We start from the raw sequence: 24,565 nt of genomic DNA on the forward strand, positions 1-24,565 counted from the left end.
CAATCATCATTTCTTTTCGGAGTAAATCTCATCTGTCCCAAGTTGTATTTGTTTTTCACCGCCCTCCCACCCTTTTCTTATGTGATTCAATTGTCATCCAATTGCCTTTCTTTTCAGTGATGCTTCCGCTATCTTCTCTCCTGTATCCTATCCGGTGATTCATTTTGATGATTCTCAAGAGTTCGAGTTCTTCATTCTTGTCATCTTTTCCGGTGAATTCAATTCAGTTATCCGTGTCATCATATCTTTTTCATCTTTCAAATTCTTTCCTATGTTGGAAATTCTTATCACCCTATCTTGTTTATTCATTTCTCTCTTTTCTATCCGGAGTGTTGAAGATATCTCAGAAGTTTCTTGTTTTCAATACTTTCAGTTATTCCGAGGGCCTCACGTCATCATGTTTTCTTTATACCAGTGCAATATATCTCTTTTAAGCAATCTTTGCAACGGTGGTTTCTTTTGAGTGGGCCTATAACCCATAGGCTTTTCCCAGGATCTTATCTGGCTCTAGTAATCTTTCCGGAGTTCTCTAATTCTTTTCAACTATGACGTAAGTCTGAATTTCATCAGTCATATTCCTTATTCAAGCTCAATTTGAATTAATTCTCATATTTGGCTCAACCTTTCATTCTTCATTATTCCAGAGTGTCTCGGTTATTCTAGGTGGTGTTCTCCTCATCATTTTTAGCTTGGAAGACCGAAGGAGTGTTTCTCTCAAATTTTGGTCCATTCTCTTGAAGATTCATCATTTCACCTTTGTGGCATCATCTTGAATTGTTTCCAATCATGAGAATCTCTTTCTTGCTATCTGGTGCATTTCTGAATTGTTTTCATTCTTGATCCTCGGAAGGCCATCATTTCAGAAGACTTCTTCATTCCGAGCTTTCAGCTTTTGTTCTCAAATTCTTCACAATAGTTGTATCTTCGTTCGTTTCTCAAGTATTCCGGTGCCTTGTTTAGTTTTCTATTAGGCGGCTCAAGATCTCTTCATTTTGAAGGTTTTCTTCAAGATTCCTGTGGTAGTAGTTCTCATTTTCTTCTTTGTTCTTTTCTTGCCAAGATCTAATTTATATTCTCTTGTTCATGAGTTGTGGTGATGTTGCTCTTTTCAATCTGTCATCTTGTTCTATCAAGATCATGTTCTCTCATTGCTTATCAGTTTAGTTGGATTGTTGTGAATCTTTTCAAGATCTTTCCATTGTATCAAATTTTGTCCTCTTTTCCTGTCGAAGTGCTGCCGAAATTTTGTTTGAATTCTTCATTGTTCCTCATATCATTCTTCATCTCTTTGCAACCTTCAAGGATCGTTGGTTTCACTCGTTTGTCAAAGAAGAAATTAAGTTTTACCTCTTGCTCTTCCTATTCCTCTTCCCTTTTCATTCTTGGGTCTCGGGTCGAGATCCTGTTGTCGTGTTGAAGAGTTGTGACAGCCCGAGACCAACGATCCAGAAGATTTCCCCTCTTTTCTGTTGTCGCCGTGTTATTATTTTTCTGCTGCATGCATCGTCCACATTGCATCGGCATCCCATTGCCGCCATTTTTCAAAACTTGCAACCATTATTAGTTGCAGGTTCTCTCCGTTCTTGTCGTTGACCGTTTTGAGCCCAACCACACACGCCCGGGCCCGCGACATCGTCGAAACCTTGTTATTAAAAGTGTGTATAAAATATTCTCGGATTCAGTTGAAACTTGACGTGCGGTCCTATTTTAATATAGGTAGGCCACATGCCAATTTTCAACGCAATCGGAGTTGGTCTGGTACCCGAACAGTCGTCCGTAGCGGCACCGTTGCCGGGTTATTCGTCAAACGTTTTTTGGTATTTTAAAAACCGTGTCACACGCGCACCATTTCCCTCTCATCCCCACCTAGCCACTCTTCACAGCCCACCTAGCCATCCCGCATCCGAGGCCATCCGATCTCGATCGTGTGGTCGAAATCGGGGCAAATTCCGCAAACCCTAGCTCCCCTACCCTATTTAAGCAGCTCCCCTTCCTAATGTTGAAACCCTAGCCGTCTGCCTCGATTCCCGCACCCACCAACCCTAGCAGCCGCGGCAGCCAACTCCACCCTCTCCCACTACGGGTCCGCACGAGCCCATCTGAGGCCCGCCGGGCCGGATCTGCCGCCGCCGTCGCTGGAGCTCCTCCCGAAGCCCCTCCATGGCAGCGCCCCGCCGGCCTCCTCCCGAGCTCCACCGGATCCGCCGCTGGTCGTCGCCAACCTCGCGAGCCTCCGCCCTCGCCGCCTCGCCGGCTCGAGCCATCGTAGCTCCTTGCAGCCCTATCGGCCGCCGCGTGTCAAGCTCGCCCCGTCGCCGCCTGTCGAGCTCGTCGTTATCCCTGTCCCCGCCGGGAACGGAACCCCCTTGCTCGGATTTGGCCGCCCCAGACCTCATCGCCGGCCTCCCGTCGCCACAGCTCAAACGCCTCTGCCCCGTCGCCATCTTCGCCGGCCGACGCACAGCCCGGCGCCCTGATCTAGATCGGGCAAGGATCCAGATCGCGATCGGTGCTCCAGCCTCGCCAGGCGCTGCCCGTGTGGGCCTCTTGCCCCCACGCGGCCCAGGAGTCCGCCGAGGCCCAGTAGCGCCTGGGCAAGGCCCAGTCCCCGTGGCCCAGCTACGGCCTCGCCCCGACCCATCTCCCCTCCCACAGACCACGTCTCCCCCGCATGGGCCGAGCCCACACTGGTGAGAACCCCCTGCCACCCCTCTATAGTGCGCCCTTGGCGTCACTTAGTTTGCAGCGCCCAGCTTTGTTTCGGCCCATTTGTCATATTTGGCCCACGTAGGATTTTATTATTTTCAGCGATTTATTCTTTTTCAGAAAAGTGCATGTTTTTTAAACGCCCGTAGATAATTAACCGTGCATCGGGTCACGACGTATTTTATATGTATCTTGTGTAGTTTTCCGCGTAGAATCATATTTTAGCACTTGCATGCATGTTTAAAGTGGTTTGACCTGCCATTTGCCTAGATTTGCGTGATGTCCTAATCTATTAGATATTTCGTAGATATTTTTGTGCGCGTCCGGATTGTTCAAATTCCATAGATAAAATGTTCATGTTGTTCGGAACCCTTTGCCATGTATTTTAGAGTAGTTTCTTGCATTTTTTTGCATGTAGGAGTTGTCAACAGTTTGTTATGTCGTGATTAGGACATTTTCTCGCATATTTGTGTGATGTTAGTTTTGTTTTGCAACCCCATATATTATATATGTTTTGGGTGTAGAAAATTCCGTAGAATTTAACTGTGTAATTAGTTTTGCCTTTCGAGTTAGTTAGCGTGCATGATATTTTGCCATGTTACCCTCTTGTCTATTTTGTGGGATTTCTTCTGTGCGTGATATGCATGAGTTGTAAACTAGAGATATGCCCTTGAATATGTATGCTAGCCCCTGGTAATTTTGGTTGCAATAGAAATCCATAATTAGATGTTGTTTGCTTGTTGTCAACATGCTAGAAAATAGTGCTGATTTGGAGATGCTGAAATATTTCTAAGTCTCAAATCTGTTATATTTTTTTGCTGTCTTGCCATGATTTTTCCTAGTGATCTACAGCTCCTGTGAGGTTGTTTCAATGGAAATATTTGTAGTCCTTAAGATTCTCCAGCATGCTATAAATTTTCATGTCATTCAGTGCTATGTAGCATATAATTTTGCTGCTGCCAATATGCCTTCAGATCAAAACACTGCACTGTCAACAGTGTTATTTTCACTAAGTCTGAAACTGTGTGCGAGATGCCATTTTGTGAGTTCTTTTCCTAGTGTTCCATGCTTCGATGCTAGATGTTATTAGTAGGATGTTGTAGTGCATCTTGACCACTATTGCCTCATGTCTTGTTTGAGCATTTTTAGAATTATGTAGCTTGTTGTTTTAGGGTGTAGAAAATGTCGTGTTGCTGTTTTGGCAGATTGTAGCTATTTCTTGTTTAGCTTGTAGTTGTTAAACCGTTGCTCCGTTTTGATCATGTCCTACATTAAACTTGCTTAGAATCTCCTGTAGTTTCATATTATGTTGCTGCATTCTTGTTTTGGAATGTTCGTGGTAGTTACTCGCATACATATTGCATTCATGACATCATATCTTGTGGTGTTCGTATCTTTTGAACCGTAGCTCCGTTGAAGATGTTCCATATATGTAACTGGACTAGGACGACGTGTAGTTTCACGTGAACAACTTTTTTTGCCGTTTAATAAAAAAACGTGTTAGTTCAGATCTGGACAGAATTATAAATTAACGTATGAGGTCAGTTCGGAGATGCTATAAGTCGTTTCCGACCTCATTTAAAATGCCTAGATATGTAGATTAATTACACTTCACCTCTTGCCATGTTTAACCACATTTAATACTGCAGTGTACCTAATCGAGATAGAACTAAATAATCCGTATGTGGAGTTTCATCAATATGCAACGTTGCGTATTGAACTTCACTTAATGTGTAGTGTTTGATTGGAGTGAATTGCACGTCATACCGTGCATACATGTAACCGCTCATGCATCATTTGTGTTGTGCATCGCATGGTGAATATCGCATGTTGATTCTTGTTTCCGGTTTGCTTCGTCTCGATAGAGTTCCGACCGCTTCAGAGTGTGAGGATCCATTCGAGTACGTTTGTTCGTCTGCTTCACAGAGTCATTCTTCTTCCAAGCGGGATCTCAGGCAAGATGACTATTTCCGCAGATACCATTACTATGATTGCCATGCTAGTTGTTTCATTTCTATCGCTGTGTCTCGCTGCCTTCCACCTGTTATATATCAGCCTCTCAACATTGCCATGAAAACCCTCAACCCGATCACAGCCTAGCAAACCACTGATTGGCTATGTTACCGCTTGCTTAACCATGTATTAGCGTTGCTAGTTGCAGGTGAAGTTTCTTCCATGTCATAACATGGGTTCCTTGTTATATCACCCTATTAAATGCTATTTAATTTAATGCACCTATATACTTGGTAAAAGGTGGAAGGCTCGGCCTTTCTAGCCTGGTCTTTTGTTCCACCTTTGCCGCCTTAGTTTCGGCTATCAGTGTTATGTTCCATAAATGAGCACTCCTAACATGCTTGGGGCTGTTATGGGGACCCCCTAGATTCTCGTTTTGGGATAAAGCTCATCTGGCAAGGCCCAACATTGGTACTATATTTGTCCAACATAATAATTCTGTTAATACTGAAAAACATAGGGAGTTAGCGCTACCCGAGGAGTAATTCAACATAATACACGGAGGGTAGTGCTGATGGTGCTGGTCCAAAACAGATCCACTTGCGGGGCCACCCGGGGCAACACGGGGGATTTCTATCTGGCCACCGTATGTATTGCTCATCCGTCGTGTCCTGAGAACGAGATACGTGGCTCCTATCGGGATTGTCAACACGTTGGGCGACCTTGCTGGACTTCTTTTACCTTTCTCGAGCATCTTGTGCGAGGGATTCCGAGGATGCTTTGAGCCAACTCAAGGTTGAGGTTTTCCAATAGGAACCCGAGGAGATCACGAGTTTCCCTGATCGAGGTCATTCTGTCGTAGTGTGTGGTAGTTTGTGATGGACTAGTTGGAGCACCCCTGCAGGGTTAAATCTTTCGAAAAGCCGTGCCCGCGGTTATGTGGCAACGCGGAAACTTTGTCTAACATCCGGTTCTAGATAACTTGAAGTTAACTTAATTAAAATATGCCAACTGAGTGTGTAACCGTGACTATCTCTTTCGTGAGCTCCTTCTCCGATCGACGACACGGTGGGGTTATGTTTGACGTAAGTAGGTGTTCAGGATCATTCATTTGATCATCATTAATTCACGTCCGTTATGCGTAGATCATCCCCTCTTATTCTTGTACTCGTAAGTTAGCCACCTCATATATTGCTTAGTCGTTTACTGCAGCCTCACCACTTAACCATACCTCATCCACTAAGCTTTGCTAGTCATGATACCTTTGGAAATGAGATTGCCAAGTCCCTTGTGGCTCACATATTCCTACAACACCAGTTGCAGGTACAGGTAAAGGATATTAAGACGTGAGTGCGATGATTGTTCATTTGGAGTTTCTTCTTCTTCCTCTTCGTCGATCTAGGATGGATTCCAGGCCGGCAGCCTGGGATAGCAAGGATGGACGTCGTTGTTTTGTTGTTTGTTTTCGTCTGTAGTCGGACCCTGCTCTTCTTCGTGATATTTATGTATTGTACTGACGTGATTCTGAGGTAGCATATGGTGAGTGTAAGATAATTCCATATACTCATATTTTCAGTACATGTACTTGTAATGATATCCATTCTTGGGAAACGATGAGATGCACTTCTATCCCTGTCGAGGCCCTCGTGCCAAAATAAGGATAGGATCACATCTTGGGCATTATACTTCCGCTAGTTTTTGATTAGTTTTATATAATGAGTTGGCCTTCACCCATTTTATTGTAATAAAGGACTCGATAGGAGATTTTGATTAATAAAGAAGTGTGATTGAACTCTCAATTTATACATTGATGTAGTGTGTGTGTACCAGCATGATCTTGGGATGGTACAGAAACACTAGAGACTTGACCGTTTCGGGTAGGGTCGCTATAGAGATTGTATGATAGCACATGCTGACCATAGGACGTAACCTATAGGATTGGAAAAGCCTTAGGAAGAAAACCATTTTACTTATGTCCTTAAAATTTCTATATTCTCATCTACTCATTTGTGACTTCTCTCCGATTTCCAATATTTCTAGATGGCCACCTTCAACCCATTTTTTGTCACACAGTTTTGCCAGCCCGACGCAATAAGGCCCTTTGGCAAAGAGCTGGTGCAAATTCTAAAGGACATAAGCATTGCTCTACCAACTATCACCAGGAAACCTACCATGTCTTTCCCGGCACACGCTCGCTATAAGATTGAGGTGCACATACCCGGAAGGACCTTCGGTAATCGCACAGAGCCCATTGACTTCAAGTTTATTGCACACAGTTGGATTCTCAGGAGGGACATGGCGATTCACTATGCACTCGGACATACCAACGAGGTATATGGAGGCTGCCTCATTTCGCCAGACCTCTACATGGTGATGTGAACTAGTTCATCAAAATAACATAGTAATGTGAACTAGATTATTGACTCTAGTGCAAGTGGGAGACTATTGGAAATATGCCCTAGAGGCAATAATAAATTAGTTATTATTATATCTCCTTGTTCATGATAATCGTTTATTATCCATGATATAATTGTATTGATTGGAAACACAAATACATGTGTGGATATATAGACAAAACAATGTCCCTAGTAAGCCTCTAGTTGATTAGCTCGTTGATCAAAGATGGTTAAGGTTTCCTAACCATAGACAAGTATTGGACAAGACCTAAACTATAAACGTAGCATGTGATCATGTAATTTCGTTGCTATTGTTTTCTGCATGTGAAGTATACGTTTCTATGACCATGAGATCGTGTAACTCACTGACACCGGAGGTATGCCTTGTGTGTATCAAACATCGCAATGTGACTGGGTGACTATAAAGGTGCTCTACAGGTATCTCCGAAGGTGTCCGTTGAGTTAGCATGGATCAAGATTGAGATTTGTCACTCCATGTCACGGAGAGGTATCTCGGGGACCAATCGGTAATACAACATCACAAATAAGCCTTGCAAGCAATGTGACTAGAGTTAGCCATGGGATCCTGTATTACGGAACGAGTAAAGAGAGTTGATGGTAACGAGATTGAAATAGGTATTGGGATACCGACGATCAAATCACGGGCAAGTAACATACCGTAGGACAAATGGAATGATATACGGTATTAACCGAATCCTTGACATAGAGGTTCAATCGATAAGATCATCGTAGAATATGTTGGATCCAATGTGGTCATCCAGGTCCTGCTATTGGATATTGACCGGATAGTGTCTTAGGTCATTTCTACATAATTCTCGAACCTGCATGGTCTGCACACTTAATGTTCCGTGAAATTTCGGTATAGTTGAGTTATAGGTGTTGGTGACCGGAGGTTGTTCGGAGTCCCGGATGAGATCCTCGACGTCACGTGGAGCTCCGGAATGGTCCGGATGTAAACATTGATATATAGGAAGTCCTGCTTTGGTCACTGAAAAAGTTTTGGGCTCATCGGTAGTGTACCGGTAGTGCCGGGAGGGTACGAGGGGACCACTTGGAGGGGTGTGACGACCCAAGGGCTTCATGGGTTGTGAGAGGAGGAGGACCAACCCTTGGTGGGCTGGCTGAAGCCTGAACTAAGGGACCATGTGGATGGAGTGGAGGGATAAGGCAAAAAACCCAAAGGTGGAAAAGGTGGAAAGGGTTTCCAAGTGGAGACGAGCAATCCTACTCCTAGTAGGATTGGATTAGGACTCCCCCACCTCCAATTTCGGCCAAACCTTGAGGGTTTGAGGCTGCCTCCTCCCCTCCCTACCTTCTATATATACTAGAGTTATCGAGAGTTTTTGAGACACAACAAATTCATCCACATCATGCCCTCTCTCTAGATCGAAGTTCCTCCTCTCCAGTTCTATGGTGCTTCGGCGAAGCCTTGTTGGAATTGCTCCACCATCGTCGCCATCGCGCTGTTGCAAACTCTTCTACCTCTCTGCCCCTCTTGCTGGAACAAAAAGGCGGAGATCGTCATTGAGCTGTACGTGTGCTTAACGCGGACGTGTTGTCCAATTGGCCCTAGTTCTGGACGGATCCTGGGACGACTGCAATCTGGATCGCGAAAACGCTCAACTACATTAACCTCGTTTCTTAACTCTTTACGCTTAGCGGTCTGCAAGGGTATGTGGATCCTATCTCCCCTCTCGTAGATGATCATCAACATGATTGGTCTCGTGAGCATAGGAAATTTTCGTTTCCCATGCTACGTTCCCATAACTGGCATCATGAGCTACGTTCATGTGTAGATGATATCTCAAGTAGAACACAAAATAGTTTATGGGTCTTGATGTTCAATATGCTGCCCTCCATAGTATTTTCTTAGTTCAGTGGTATTGTTGGATTGAAGCGGCCCAGACCAACTTTACTCATACGCTTACGACAGACCGGTTTCATCGACTCACATGCAACTTGTTTCATAAAGATGACTGGCGGGTGTCTGTTTCTTCAAGTTTAGTTGAATTGGATTTGACCGAGGCGGTCCTTGGTGAGGATTAAATAGCAATTTTCATATCACCGTTGTGGCATTGCGTATGAAAGATGCGATTATACTAGATACCCATAGCAGCCACGTAAAATTTGCAACAACAAATTAGAGGACGTCTAACTTGTTTTGCAGGGTATGCATGTGATGTGATACGGCCAAAGACATGATATGATATCTTGGACGTATGATATGATCATGTTGTAATAGTTAAATATCGACTTGCACGTCGATGCTACGGCAACCGGCAGGAGCCATTGGGCTGTCTTCAAATTTATTTTGCGCTTGCAGATGCTCTTGCTATATCGCTAGGCAGTAGCTTTGGTAGTAACATCATAGATAGCGCGACAACCTCGATGGTAGCATGATTATGGAGATCATGGTGCAGCGCCGGTGACGATGGAGATCATGCCGGTGCTTTGGTGATGGAGATCAAGAAGCACAAGTTCATTGGCCATATCATGTCACTTATGATTTGCATGTGATGTTAATCGTTTTATGCAGCTTATTTCTCTTAGGACGAGGGTAGCATTATAAGGTGATCCCTCATTAAAATTTCAAGATAAAATTGTGTTATCCCCAACTATGCACTGTTGCGATAGTTCGTCGTTTCCAGACACCGTTCATATACAATGATCGGGTGTGATAGATTCTACGTTCATATACAACAGGTGCAAAACCGTTGCGCACACAGAACACTCGGGTTAAACTTGACGAGCCTAGCATGTATAGACATGGCCTTGGAACACAAGAGACCGAAAGGTCGACCATGAATCATATAGTTGATATGATCAACATGGAGATGTTCACCATTGAAACTAATCTTGACTTACGTGATGATTGGACTTGAGTTAGTGGATTTAGATCATGCGCCACTCGAATGTCTAGAGGGATGTCTATTTGAGTGGGAGTTCTTAAGTAATATGATTAATTGAACTCATTATCATGAACATAGTCAAATGTCTTTGTAAATTATGTTTTAGCTTGCGTTGTAGCTCTACTGTTTTGATATGTTCCTAGAGATATTTAGTTGAAATATGATAGTAGCAATTATGCGGACTCCGTCCGTAAAGTGAAGATTGTCCTCACTGCTACACAGAAGGCTTATGTCCTTAATGCACCGCTGAGTGGGCTATACCCCGAGCGTCGTGTGTAGATGTTGCGAACATCTGACATACACGTTCTTGATGACTACATGATAGTTCAGTGTGTAATGCTTAAACGGCTTAGAAGTAAGGCGCCGAAGACGTTATGAACGTCATGGGACATATGAGATGTTCCAAGAGATGAAATTGGGATTTCAGGCTCGTGCCCATGTTGAGAGGTATGAGACCTTCGACATGATTCTTTGCCTACAAAGTAAGGGAGAAAAGCTCAATCGTTGAGCATGTGCTCACATTGTATGGGTCCTACAGTCGCTTGAATCGAGTGGGAGTTGATCTTACAGATAAGATAGTGATTGACATAGTTCTCCAAAGTCACTGCCACCAAGCTACAGAGATTCGTGATGAACTATAACATATCAGGGATAGAGATGATGATCCTTGAGCTATTCACGATGTTTGACACCGCGAAGGTAGAAATCAAGTAGGAGCATCAAGTGTTGATGGTTAGTAAAACCACTAGTTTCGAGAAGGGCAAGGGTTAAAAGTGATACTTTATGAAATGGCAAACGAGTTTCCACTCTAGTAAAGAAGCCCAAGGTTGAGCCCAAACCCGAGACTAATTGCTTCTATTATGAGGAGAACGGTCACTAAAGCGGAACTACCCTAGTTACTTGGTAGATGAGAAGGCTGGCAAAGTCGACAAAAGTATATTGGATATACATGATTTTGATGTGTACTTTACTAGTAGTCCTAGTAGCACCGGGGTATTAGATACCGGTTCAGGTTGCTAAGTCCTAGTAACTCGAATAAAAGCTGCGGAATAAACGGATACTAGCTAAAGGCGAGGTGAGTCAGGTGACGATGTGTGTTGGAAGTGTTTCCAAGGTTGATGTGATCACCATCGCACGCTCCCACTACTTTCAAGATTAGTGTTGAACCTAAATATTGTTTGGTGTTTGCGTTGAGCATGAACATCATTTAAAGAGAATAATGGTTATTCTATTTACTTGAATAATACCTTTAATGGTCATGCACCTAATATGAATGGTTTACTAAATTTTGATCGTAGTATTACACGTGTTCATAATAATTGATGCCAAAAGATGCAAAGTAGTAATGATAGTACCAATTACTTGTGGCACTGACACTTGAGTCATATTGGTGTTAAACCCATGAAGAAGCTCCATACTGATGGATCTTTGGACTCACTCATTTTTGAATCGTTTGAGACATGTGAACCATGCCTATTGGTGTAAACGCATGAAGAAACTCCATGCTGGTGGATCGTTTGGACTCACTTGATTTTGAATCACTTGAGACATGCAAATCGTGCCACATGGGCAAGATGACTGAAGACCTCGTTTTCCATTGAGATGGAACAAGAAAGTAACTTATTGTAAGTAATGCATTTTGATGTATGCGGTCCAATGAGTGTTGAGGCACTCAGTAGATATCGTTATGTTCTTAATTCACAGATGATTTGAGTAGATACTGGTATATTTACTTGATGAAACACAAGCCTGAATTATTGCAAGGTTCAAGCAATTTCAGAGTGAAGTTGAATATCGTCATGACAATAGGATAATATGTCTACGATGTGATCGTGGAGGTAAATATCTGAGTTGCGAGTTTGGTATACATTTAAGACAATGTGAAAATTGTTTCACACCTAATGCCACCTGGAACACCATAGTGTGATGGTGTGTCCGAAAGTCGTAGCCGCACCCTATTAGATATGGTGCATATTATGATGTCTCTTATCAAATTACCAGTATCATTTTGGGGTTATGCAGACAACAACATTCACTTTAAATAGGGCACCGCATAGTTCCGTTGATATGACACCGTATGAACTGTGGTTTGGAGAATCTAAGTTGTCGTTTCTTAAAGGTTTGGGGCTATGATGCTTATGTCCAAAGGCTTTGGCCTGATAAGATCGAACCCAAAGCGGATAAATGCGTATTCATAGGATACCCAAAATAGTTGGGTATACCTCCTAGCTCAGATCCAAAAGCAAAGTGTTTGTTTTAGAAAACGGGTCCTTTCTCGAGAAAGAGTTTCTCTCGAAAGAATTGAGTGGGAGGATGGTGGAACTTGATGAGGTTACTGAACCAACACTTCAACCAGAGAGTAGAAGGGCACATGAAGTTGTTCTTGTGGCGCCTACACAGGTTGAAGTGAAGTCCAATGATGGTAATCATGAAGCTTCAGATCAAGTTACTACCAAACCTCGTAGGTTGATAAGGATACACGTTGCTCCAGAGTGGCACGATAATCCTGTCTTGGAGGTCATGTTGTTGGACAACAATGAACCTATGATCTATGGAGAAGCGATGGTGGGCCCGGATTCCGACAAATGGCTGGAGGCAATGAAATCTGAGAGAGGATCCATGTATGTAAACAGAGTGTGGACTCTGGAAGAACTACTTGATGGTCGTAAGACTATTGAGTACAGATGGATTTTTAAAGGAAGACAGACGACGATGGTGAAAGTCACCATTTAAGAAAGCTCGACTTGTTGCAAAGCAGTTTCCGTAAAGTTCAAGGAGTTGACTACGATGAGACTTTGTCACTCGTAGGGATGCTAAAAGTATGTTGGAATTATGTTTTCATTTGCTGCATTTTTCAATTATGAAATTTTGTAGATGGCTGTCAAAACATCGTTTCCTCGACGGTTTCCTTGAGGAAAGGTTGTATGTGATACAACCAGAAATTTTGTCGATCCTAAGGATGCTAACAAGTATGCAAGCTCCAGCGATCCTTCTAAGTGTTGGAAATTTGCCCTAGAGGCAATAATAAATTGGTTATTATTATATTTCCATGTTCATGATAATCGTTTATTATCCATGCTAGAATTGTATTGATTGGAAACTCAAATACATGTGTGGATACATAGACAACACACTATCCCTAGTGAGCCTCTAGTTGGCTAGCTCGTTGATCAAATATGGTCAAGGTTTCCTCGCCATAAGCAAGTGTTGTCACTTGATAATGGGATCACATCATTAGGAGAATGATGTGATGGACAAGACCCAAACTATAAACGTAGCATATGATCATGTCAGTTTATTGCTACTGTTTTCTGCATGTCAATGTATTTGTTCCTATGACCTTGAGATCATGCAACTCCCAAACACCAAAGGAATGCCTTGTGTGTATCAAACGTTGCAACGTTACTGGGTGACTATAAAGATGCTCTACAGGTATCTCCAAAGGTGTCTGTTTGGTTGGCATGGATGAAGACTGGGATTTGTTACTCCGTGCGAGGGAGAGGTATCTTGGGGCCCACTCGGTAATACATCACAACAAGCCTTGCAAGCAATGTGACTAAGTACTTAGTTACGGGAGATTGTATTACGGAACGAGTAAAGAGACTTTCCGATAACATATTGAACTAGTTTTGGAGATACCGACGATGGAATCTCGGGCAAGTAACATACGGAAGGACAAAGGGAACAACATACGGGATTAAATGAATCCTTGACTTAGAGGTTCAACCAATAGAGATATTCGTAGAATATGTAGGAGCCAATATTGTTGGAAATATACCCTAGAGGCAATGATAAAATAGTTATTATTATATTTCCTGTTTCAAGATAATAGTTTATTATCCATGCTATAATTGTATTGAATGAAAACATAAATGCATGTGTCGATATATAGACAAAACTATGTCCCTAGTAAGCCTCTAGTTGACTAGCCAGTTGACCATATGTAAGTGTTGTCACTTGATGATTGGATCACATAATTGGGAGAATGATGTGATGGACAAGACCCAAACTATAAACGTAGCATGTGATCGTGTCATTTTGTTGTTATTTTTTTGTGTATCAAGTATTCATACCTATGACCATGAGATCATGTAACTCACTGACACCAAAGGAATACCTTGTGTGTATCAAACGTCGGAACGTTACTGGGTGACTATAAAGGTGCTCTACAGGTATCTCCGAGGTTGTCCGTTGAGTTAGCATGGATCAAGACTGGGATTTGTCACTCCGTATGAGGGAGAGGTATCTCAGGGCCCACTCGGTAATACAACATCACATATAAGCCTTGCAAGCAATGTGACTAAAGTGTTAGTCACGGGATCTTGTATTACGGAACGAGTAAAGAAACTTGCCCGTAACGAGATTGAAATAGGTATAGGGATAACGACGATCAAATCTCGGGCAAGTAACATACCGTAGGACCAAGGGAATGGTATACAGGATTATATGAATACTTGGCACAGAGGTTCAACCGATAAGATCTCGAGCATTACGAGGGTTTCCGGAATGGTCTGGAAACGAATATTGATATATAGGATTGTTTCATTTAGCCTCCGAAAAGATTTCAGGCATTACCGGCAGTGTACCAGGAGTGACGAATGGGTTCCGGGTTTTTACCGGGAGGGGGCCACCCGCCCGGGAGAGAACCTAATAGCCCATGGGTGGCGCACCAGCCCTTGGTGGGCTGGTGAGGCCAGCCCAAGTGGACTATTTCGGCCAAGGAAAGAAAATCAAGGAGAAAAGATAAAAAAAGAGGGAGGTGGGAAGGAAGGGACTCCTCCTTCCCAAACCGAATTGGAGTTGGAGTCCCTCTTGTCCCACTTCGGCCGACGCCCTAGGGGATCCCTTGAGCCCCAAGGTTAGCCCCTCCCCTCCTCTTTTATATACTAGAGGTTTTAGGAGTTTTGAGAAAAAATTGCCACGTGCAACCCTAAACCTCTACTTCGTAGTTCTTCCTCTAGATCGGTTTTTTGTGGATCTCGGGTGGAGCCCTGCAGGAATAGATCATCACCATCACCGGCGCGCCGTCATGCTGCCGGAGAACTCATCTACTTCCCAGTCTCTCTTCCTGGATCAAGAAGGAGGAGATCGTCATCGAGATGTACGTGTGCTGAACGCGGAGGTGTTGTCTGTTCGGTGCTAGATCGGGACGGATCGTGGGACGATGGTGATTTGAATCACAAAGCTATTCCACTACATCAACCGTGTTTCTTAATGTTTCCCTCTTAGTGATCTACAAGGGTATGTGGATCTGATCTCCCTCTTGTAGATGAACATCACCATGATAGGTCTTCGTGTGCGTAGGAATTTTTTTGGTTCCCATGCAACGTTCCCCAACACTGGCATCATGAGCTAGGTTCATGCGTAGATGTAATCTCGAGTAGAACACACAAGTTTTTGTGGGTGTTGATGTTTGACTTGCTTCCCACCTTAGTCTTTTCTTGATTTGGCGGTATTGTTGGATTGAAGCGGCCCGGACCAACATTACTCGTACGCTTACGAGAGACCGGTTTCATCGACTAACATGCAACTTGCTGCATAAAGATGACTGGCGGGTGTCTGTTTCTCCAACTTTAGTTGAATAGGTTTTGACCGAGGCGGTCCTTGGAGAGATGTTAAATAGCAATTTGCACATCACCGTTTTGGTTTTGCGTAAGTAAGATGCGATCATACTAGATACCCATAGCGGCCACGTAAAACATGCAACAACAAATTAGAGGACGTCTAACTTGTTTTTGTAGGGTATGCATGTGATGTGATATGGCCAAAGACATGATGTTATATATTGGAGTATGAGATGATCATGTTGTAATAGTTAAATATCGACTTGCATGTCGATGCTATGGCAACCGGTAGGAGCCATAGGGTTGTCTTTAAACTAACGTTTGTGTTTGCAGATGCGTTTACTACATATGCTAGGTTGTAGCTTTCGCAGTAATAGCATAGATAGCACAACAACCTCGATGGCGGCACGATGATGGAGATCATGGTGTGGTGCCGGTGACGATGAAGATGATGCCGGTGCTTTGGTGATGGAGATCAAGAAGCACAAGATCATGGCCATATCATGTCACTTATGAATTGCATGTGATGTTAATCCTTTTATGCACCTTATCTTGCTTAGAACGACGGTAGCATTATAAGGTGATCCCTCACTAAATTTCAAGATAAAATTGTGTTCTCCGCGACTGTGCACAGTTGCGAAAGTTCGTCGTTTCGAGACACCACGTGATGATCGGGTGTGATAGACTCAACGTTCACATACAACGGGTGCAAAACAGTTGCACACGCGGAACACTCGGGTTAAACTTCACGAGCCTAGCATGTGCAGACATGGCCTCGGAACACAAGAGACCGAAAGGTCGAGCATGAATCGTATGGTTGATATGATTAACATAGAGATGTTTAACAGTGAAACTGCAATGAACTCACGTGATGATCAGACTTGAGTTAGTGAATTTGGATCATGCCACACTCAAATAACTAGAGGGATGTATGTTTGAGTGGGATTTTATTAGTAATATGATTAGTTGAACTCTAATTGTCTTGAACATAGTCTAAGTCCACTTTGCAATATTTTATGTTGTAGATCAATGGCTCACACAGTAGCAACCCTGAATTTCAATACGTTCCTAGAGAAAGCTAAGATGAAATATGATGGTAGCAACTTTATAGATTGGGCTCGTAATCTGAGGCTCATCCCGCAAGCTGGGAAAAAGAATTATGTACTTGAGGAAGCGCTAGGAGATGAACCACCCGCTACGTCTGATCAAGATGTTTTGAACGCTTGGCAAGCACGTAAGGAGGACTACTCAGTAGTTCAATGTGTAGTCTTGTATGGCTTAGAACCGGGACTTCAACGACGCTTTGAACGTCATGGAGCATATGAGATGTTCCAGGAGTTGAAGTTTATCTTTCAGAAGAATGCCCGGATCGAGAGGTATGAGACCTCCAATAAATTCTATGCTTGCAAAATGGAGGAGAATTCATCTGTCAGTGAACATGTGCTCAAAATGTTTAGGTACTCAAACCGACTAGCTGAGCTGGGGATTGAACTCCCCCAAGAGGCTATCACTGACAGAATTCTTCAATCACTACCACCTAGCTACAAGAGCTTTGTGTTGAACTATAACATGCAAGGGATGAATAAGTGACCCGGTGAGTTATTCGCGATGCTGAAAGTCGCAGAGTCAGAACTCCGGAAAGAACATCAAGTGTTGATGGTGAATAAGACCACTGGTTTCAAGAAAAGTGGCAAAGGCAAAAAGGGTAACTCCAAGAAGAGCGGCAAAGCTGTTGCTCCTCCGACAAAGAAACCCAAGGCTGGACCTAAGCCAGAAACCGAGTGATATTATTGCAAGAGGATTGGTCACCGGAAGCGCAACTGCCACAAGTATTTGGCTGATAAGAAGGTGGCCAACGCCAAGCAAGGTACATGTGATATACATGTTATTGATGTGTACCTAACCAGCTCTCGTAGTAGTGCCTGGGTATTTGATACCGGTTCCGTTGCTCATATTTGCAACTCGATGCAGGAACTGCGGAATAAATGAACGCTGGCGAAGGATGAAGTGACGATGCATGTGGGAAATGCTTCCAAGGTTGATGCAATCGCCGTCGGCACGGTCTCACGTAAGTTACCATCAGGATTAGTTATGAACTTAAATAATTGTTATTTAGTGCATGCGTTAAGCATGGACATTATATCTGGATCTTGTTTATTGCGATACATTTACTCATTTAAATCAGAGAATAATGGTTGTTCTGTTTTTTTGAGTAATATCTTTTATGGTCATGCACCCAATGTGAGGGGTTTGTTCATATTGAATCTTAATTGTGATGACACACATATCCATAACATTGAGATCAAAAGATGTAGAGATAACAATGATAGCGCCACCTTTTTGTGGCACTGCCGCTTAGGTCATATTGGTGTAAAGCGCATGAAGAAACTCCATGTTGATGGACTTTTGGATTCACTTGATTTCAAATCACTTGACACATGCGAACCATGCCTCATCGGCAAGATGACTAAGACTCCGTTCTCCGGAACAATGGAGCGTGCAAGTGACTTGTTGGAGATCACACATACTGATGTGTGCGGTCCAATGAGTGTGGAGGCGCACGGCGAATATCATTATTTTCTCACCTTCACTGATAACTGAAGTAGGTATGGATATATCTACTTGATGAAGCACAACTCTGAAATATTTGAAATGTTCAAGCAATTTCAGAGTGAAGATGAAAATCATCGTAACAAGAAGATCAAGTTCCTACAATCTGATCGAGGGGGCGAATATCTGAGTTTCGAGTTTGTGCTCACTTAAGACAATGTGGAATCGTTTCACAGTTGACACCGCTTAGAACACCACAGCGTAATGGTGTGTTCGAACGTCGTAATCGTACTTTGTTAGATATGGTGCGATCTATGATGTCTCTTATCGATTTTCCATTATTGTTTTGGGGTTATGCATTAGAAACAACTGCATTCACTTTAAATAGGGCACCATCAAAATCCGTTTGTACGACACCATATGAGTTATGGCATGGCAAGAGGTCAAAGTTGTCGTTTCTTAAAGTTTGGGGATGCGATGCTTATGTCAAAAAGCTTCAGCCTGAAAAGCTGGAACCCAAAGCAGAAAAGTGCGTCTTCATAGGTTACCCAAAAGAGACAGTTGGGTATAGCTTCTATCTCAGATCCGAGGGCAAAGTGTTTGTTGCTAAGAACGGAGATTTTCTTGAGAAAGAGTTTCTCTCGAAAGAATTGAGTGGGAGGAAGATAGAACTTGATGAGGTTTTGGAACCTCTGCTCCCTCTAGATGGTGGCGGAGGGTAGAGGGAAATCTCTGTCAAGGCAACACCGGTTGAGGAGGAGGCTAATGATGATGATCATGAGGCTTTGGACCAAGTTGCTATCGGACCTCGCAGGTCGACAAGATCACGTACTGCTCCTGAGTGGTATGGGAATCCTGTCTTATCTATCATGTTGTTAGACAACAATGAGCCTGTGAATTATGAAGAAGCAATGGTGGGCCCGGATTCCAACAAATGGTTAGAGGCCATGAAGTCCGAGATAGGATCTATGTATGAAAACAAAGTGTGGACTTTGGAAGTATTACCTGAAGGTCATAAGCCTATTCAGAACAAATGGATATTTAAGAAGAAGACGGACGCGGATGGTAATGTCGCCGTTTATAAAGCTCGACTCGTGGCAAAGGGTTTTTCACAAGTTCAAGGATTTGACTACGATGAGACATTCTCACCGGTAGCGATGCATAAGTCCGTCTGAATCATGTTAGAAATAGATGCATTTTTCAATTATGAAATGTGGCAGATGAATGTCAAAACGGCATTCCTTAATGGTTTTCTTAAGGAAGAGTTGTATATGATGCAACCGGAAGGATTGTCGATCCAGAGAATGCTGAAAAAGTATGCAAAGTCCAGCGATCCATTTATGGATTGGTGCAAGAATCTCGGAGTTGGAATCAACGCTTTGATGAGGTGACCAAGGCGTTTGGGTTTATACAAGTTTATGGAGAAGCTTGTATTTACAACAAAGTGAGTGGGAGCTTTGGAGGGTTTCTAATATTATATGTGGATGACATATTGCTGATTGGAAACAATGTGGAATTTTTAGAGAGCGTAAAGGATTACTTGAACAAATGTTTTTCAATGAAAGACCTAGGAGAAGTTGCTTACATATTAGGCATTAAGATCTATAGAGATAGATCAAGGCGCCTAATAGGACTTCCAGAAAGCACATACCTTGATAAAGTTTGAAGAAGTTCCAAATGGAGTAATCCAAGAAGTGGTTCTTGCCGGTGTTACAAGGTATAAAGTTGAGTAAGACTAATTGTCTGGTAACTGCAGAAGATGGACAAAAGATGAGTACCTTCCCCTATGCTTCAGCCATAGGGTCTATCATGTATGCAATGTTGTGCACAAGATCGGATGTCAGCCTGGCGATAAGTATGGCAGGCAGGTTTCAAAGTGATCCAGGAGTGGAACAATTGGCGGCGGTCAAGAATATTCTGAAGTACGTGAAAAGGACTAAGGAAATGTTTCTCGTTTATGGAGGTGACGAAGAGCTCATCGTAAAGGGTTACGTCGATGCAAGCTTTAACACCGATCTGGATGACTCTAAGTCTCAAACCGGATGTGTATTTATTCTTAATGGGGTGTCGTAAGCTGGTGCAGTTCCAAGAAAAGCGTCGTAGCAGATTCTACATGTGAAGCGGAGTACATGGCTGCCTCGGAGGCGACTAAGGAGGGTGTATGGATGAAGCAGTTCATGATGGATCTTGGAGTTGTGTCGAGCGCAATAAATCCAATAACTATGTTCTGTGAAAACACTGGTGCCATTGCTCTAGCCAAGGAACCAAGATTTCACAAGAAGACCAGACACATCACACGACGCTTCAGCCTCATCCGCAACTATGTCAAAGGAGAGAACCTAAATATTTGCAAGGTGCACACGGATATGAATGTTGCAGATCCGCTGACTAAACCTCTTCCACGAGTGAAGCATGATCAACACCAGAACTGTATGGGTGTTAGATTCATTCCAATGTAAATCACATAGCAATGTGAGACTAGATTATTGACTCTAGTGCAAGTGGGAGACTGTTGGAAATATTCCCTAGAAGCAATGATTAAATAGTTATTATTATATTTCCTCTTTCAAGATAATCGTTTATTATCCATGCTATAATTGTATTGAATGAAAACATAAATGCATGTGTGGATAAATAAACAAAACTATGTCCCTAGTAAGCCTCTAGTTGACTAGCCAATTGATCAAGGATGGTTAAAGTTTTCTGACCATATGCAAGTGTTGTCACTTGATGATTGGATCACAACATTGGGAGAATGATGTGATGGACAAGACCCAAACTATAAACGTAGAATGTGATCGTGTCATTTTGTTGCTATTGTTTTCTGCGTGTCAAGTATGCATTCCTATGACCATGAGAAAACGTAACTCACTGACACCGGAGGAATACCTTGTGTGTATCAAACGTCGCAACGTTAGTTGATGACTATAAAGGTGCTCTACAGGTATCTCCGAAGGTGTCCGTTGAGTTAGCATGGATCAAGACTGGGATTTGTCACTCCATGTGACGGAGAGGTATCTCAGGGCCCACTTGGTGATACAACATCACATATAAGACTTGCAAGCAATGTGACTAAAATGTTAGTCATGGGATCTTGTATTATGGAACGAGTAAAGAGACTTGCCGATAAAGAGATGGAAATAGGTATAGGGATACCAACGATAAAATCTCGGGCAAGTAACATACCGAAGGACAAAGTGAATTGTATATGGGATTATATGAATCCTTGGCATAGAGGTTAAACCTATAAGATCTTTGTAGAATATGTAGGATCCAATATGGACATCCAGGTCCCCCTGTTGGATATTGACCAGGGAGTTTCTTGGGTCATGTCTGCATAGTTCTCAAACCCGCGGGGTGTGCACACTTATGGTTCAGTGACGTTTCGGTATAGTTGAGTTATATTTGTTGGTGACCGAAGGTTTGTTTGAAGTCCCGGATGAGATCACGGATGACACGAGGGTTTAGGGAATGGTCCGGAAGGGAAGATGGATATATAGGATTGTTTCATTTGGCCTCCAGAAAGATTTTGGGCATTACCGGCAATGTACCAGGAGTGATGAATTGGTTCCGGGTTTTTACCTGGAGGGGGCCACCAGCCGGGAGAGAACCTAATAGCCCATGGGTGGTGCACCAGCCCTTGGTGGGCTGGTGAGGCCAGCCCAAGTGGACTATTTCGTCCAAGGAAAGAAAATCAAGGAGAAAAGAAACAAAAAGAGGGAGGTGGGATGGAAGGAAGGGACTCCTCCTTCCCCAAACCGAATTGGAGTTGGAGTCCCTCCTCTCCCACTTTGGTCAATGCCCTAGGGGCTCCCTTGAGCCCCAAGGATAGCCCCTCCCCTCCTCCTATATATACTAGAAGATTTAGGGTTTTTGAGAAAAAAAAACATTGCCACATGCAACCCTAAACCTCTACTTCGTAGTTGTTCCTCTAGATCGGTTTTCTGCGGAGCTCGGGTGGAGCCCTGCAGGAATAGATCATCACCATCACCGGCACGCCGCCACACTGCCGGAGAACTCATCTACTTCCTTGTCTCTCTTGCTCGATCAAGAAGGCAGAAATCGTCATCGAGCTGTATGTGTGCTGAACGTAGGGTGTCGTCCATTCGGTGCTAGATCGTTATGAATCGTGGGATGACGGTGATTTGAATCACAAAGTTGTTCCACTACATCAACCGTGTTTCTTAATGCTTACCGCTTAGCAATCTACAAGGGTATGAGGATCCGATCTCCCTCTCGTAGATGAACATCACCATGATAGGTCTTTGTGTGTGTAGGAAATTTTTTGTTTCCCATTCAACGTTCCCCAACAAATATGGACATCTATGTCCCGCTGTTGGTTATTGACCGGGGAGTGTCTCAGGTCATGTCTGCATAGTTCTCGAACCCGCAGGGTCTGCACACTTAAGGTTCGGTGACGTTTCAGTATTATTGAGTTATGTGTGTTTGGTAACCGAAAGTTGTTTGGAGTCCCGGATGAGATCCCGGACATCACTAGGAGCTCCGGAATGGTCTGGAGGTAAAGATTGATATATAGAAACGTGGGTTTTGAACTCCGAAAAATTTCCAGCATTTCCGACAGTGTATCGGGAGTGATGAATGGGTTCCGGGGGTCCACCAGGTGGGCCCACCCACCCCAAAGGGTCTCATGGGCTGTGGGATGACGTGAACCAGCCCTTAGTGGGCTGGACGAAGCCTCCACTAAATCCCAAGGCGGATTGGAGGTGGGAAGGAAAGAAACCCAAAGGTGGAAAAGGTGGAAAGGGTTTCCAAGTGGAGAGGGGGAATCCTATACCTACTAGGATTGGAGTAGGACTCCTCCACCTCCAATGTCGGCCAAACCTTGAGGGTTGAGGCTGCCTCCTCCCCTCCCTCCCTCCTATATATACTAGAGGTTTTAGGGTTGAGGGCTAACCCTAATTTCCACGTGCTCCCTCTACCTCTCTCTAGATCTGTTTCTCCTCTAGTCAAGTTTGGCGGTGCTTAGGCGAAGCCTTGCTGGACTAGTTGACCACCACCACCACCACGACATCGTTCTGGAGAACTCATCTACCTCTCTACCCCTCTTGCTGGATCAAGAAGGCAGAGATTGTCATCGAGCTGTACGTGTGCTGAACGCGGAGGTGCCGTCCATTCGGCACTAGATCGGGATGGATCGTGATGGGATCGCAGGACGGATCGTGATGAGATCGTGGGACGGGCTGCGATTTGGATCACGAAGATGTTCTACTAGATCAACCGCGTTATATACGCTTCCTCTTAGTGATCTACAAGTGTATGTATATTCAATCTCTCCTCTCGTAGATGATCATCACCATGGATAGGTCTTGCGTGTGCGTAGGAATTTTTTTGTTTTCCATGCAACGTTCCCCATCAGTGGCATCATGAGCTAGGATCATGCGTAGATGATATCTCGAGTAGAACACAAAAGAGTTTGTGGGCGTTGATGTTCAATTTCCTTCCCTCCTTAGTCTTATCTTGATTCGACAATATTGTTCGATTGAAGCGGCCCAGACCAACTTTACTCGTACGCTTACGAGAGACTGGTTTCGTCGCGTGACATGCAACTTGTTTCATAAAGATGACTGGCGGGTGTCTGTTTCTTCAAATTTAGTTTAAACGGATTTGACCGAGGTGGTCCTTGGAGAAGTTTAAATACTACTAAGGAAAACCCTAGTAGTAGCGCTGGAAATATGCATAGGAGTAGCGCTGGTCCAAGCGCTAGTGCTATCGCGCTACAGCTAAACACTAGTAGTAGCACCCGTACGGGCAGCGCTACTAGTAAGTAGTGTTAGCAGTAGCGCTTCCATGTCCAGCGCTACTGCTAACGTTGTTAGTAGCACTTGCACATAGAAAGCGCTGCTATTAAGCCGCGCTACTGCTAATATTTTCCAGCGCTACTGCTAACTTCTACTACTTTCGTAGATTTGCATCATTAGAATGCATCATCATCATCGACAATATTAGCAGTATTCAGAACATTCAGAATGCATCATCATCGATAATATTAACAGTATTTAGAATATTTTCAAGCTCTACGTATTTAACATCATCATCATCATCGACAATATTTGCATCATCATCATCATCGACAATATTTGCATCATCATCATCTATATCAACAATATGGGGATTATCGGTAGCTCATACTCATTTAACTCATATAACTCATACTCATTTAACAACTCATATAACTCATACTCATTTATCTCGAATATTATTCGTAGCTAAATATCATAATATATCACTAATAATAATCCAGTTTACGTCTCACGGTGCAGGCGGTGGCAACCCAAAGATAAGGAACCATCACTAGATCATAGCTCGGGTGATGTCCGTGGAGAACCTGCTAGGTATTGAAGAACCTGACATCCAACGCAGCCATGTAGAGACAGACGTGCTTGTCCTCCTCACTGACACGACGATGTACCACCTCCGTGGGGGCCGGCTCCCTTCGGCACCAATA

Source organism: Hordeum vulgare, chromosome 1H, assembly GCF_904849725.1.
Source record: "Hordeum vulgare subsp. vulgare chromosome 1H, MorexV3_pseudomolecules_assembly, whole genome shotgun sequence".
In the NCBI taxonomy this organism is placed as follows: Eukaryota; Viridiplantae; Streptophyta; class Magnoliopsida; order Poales; family Poaceae; genus Hordeum; species Hordeum vulgare.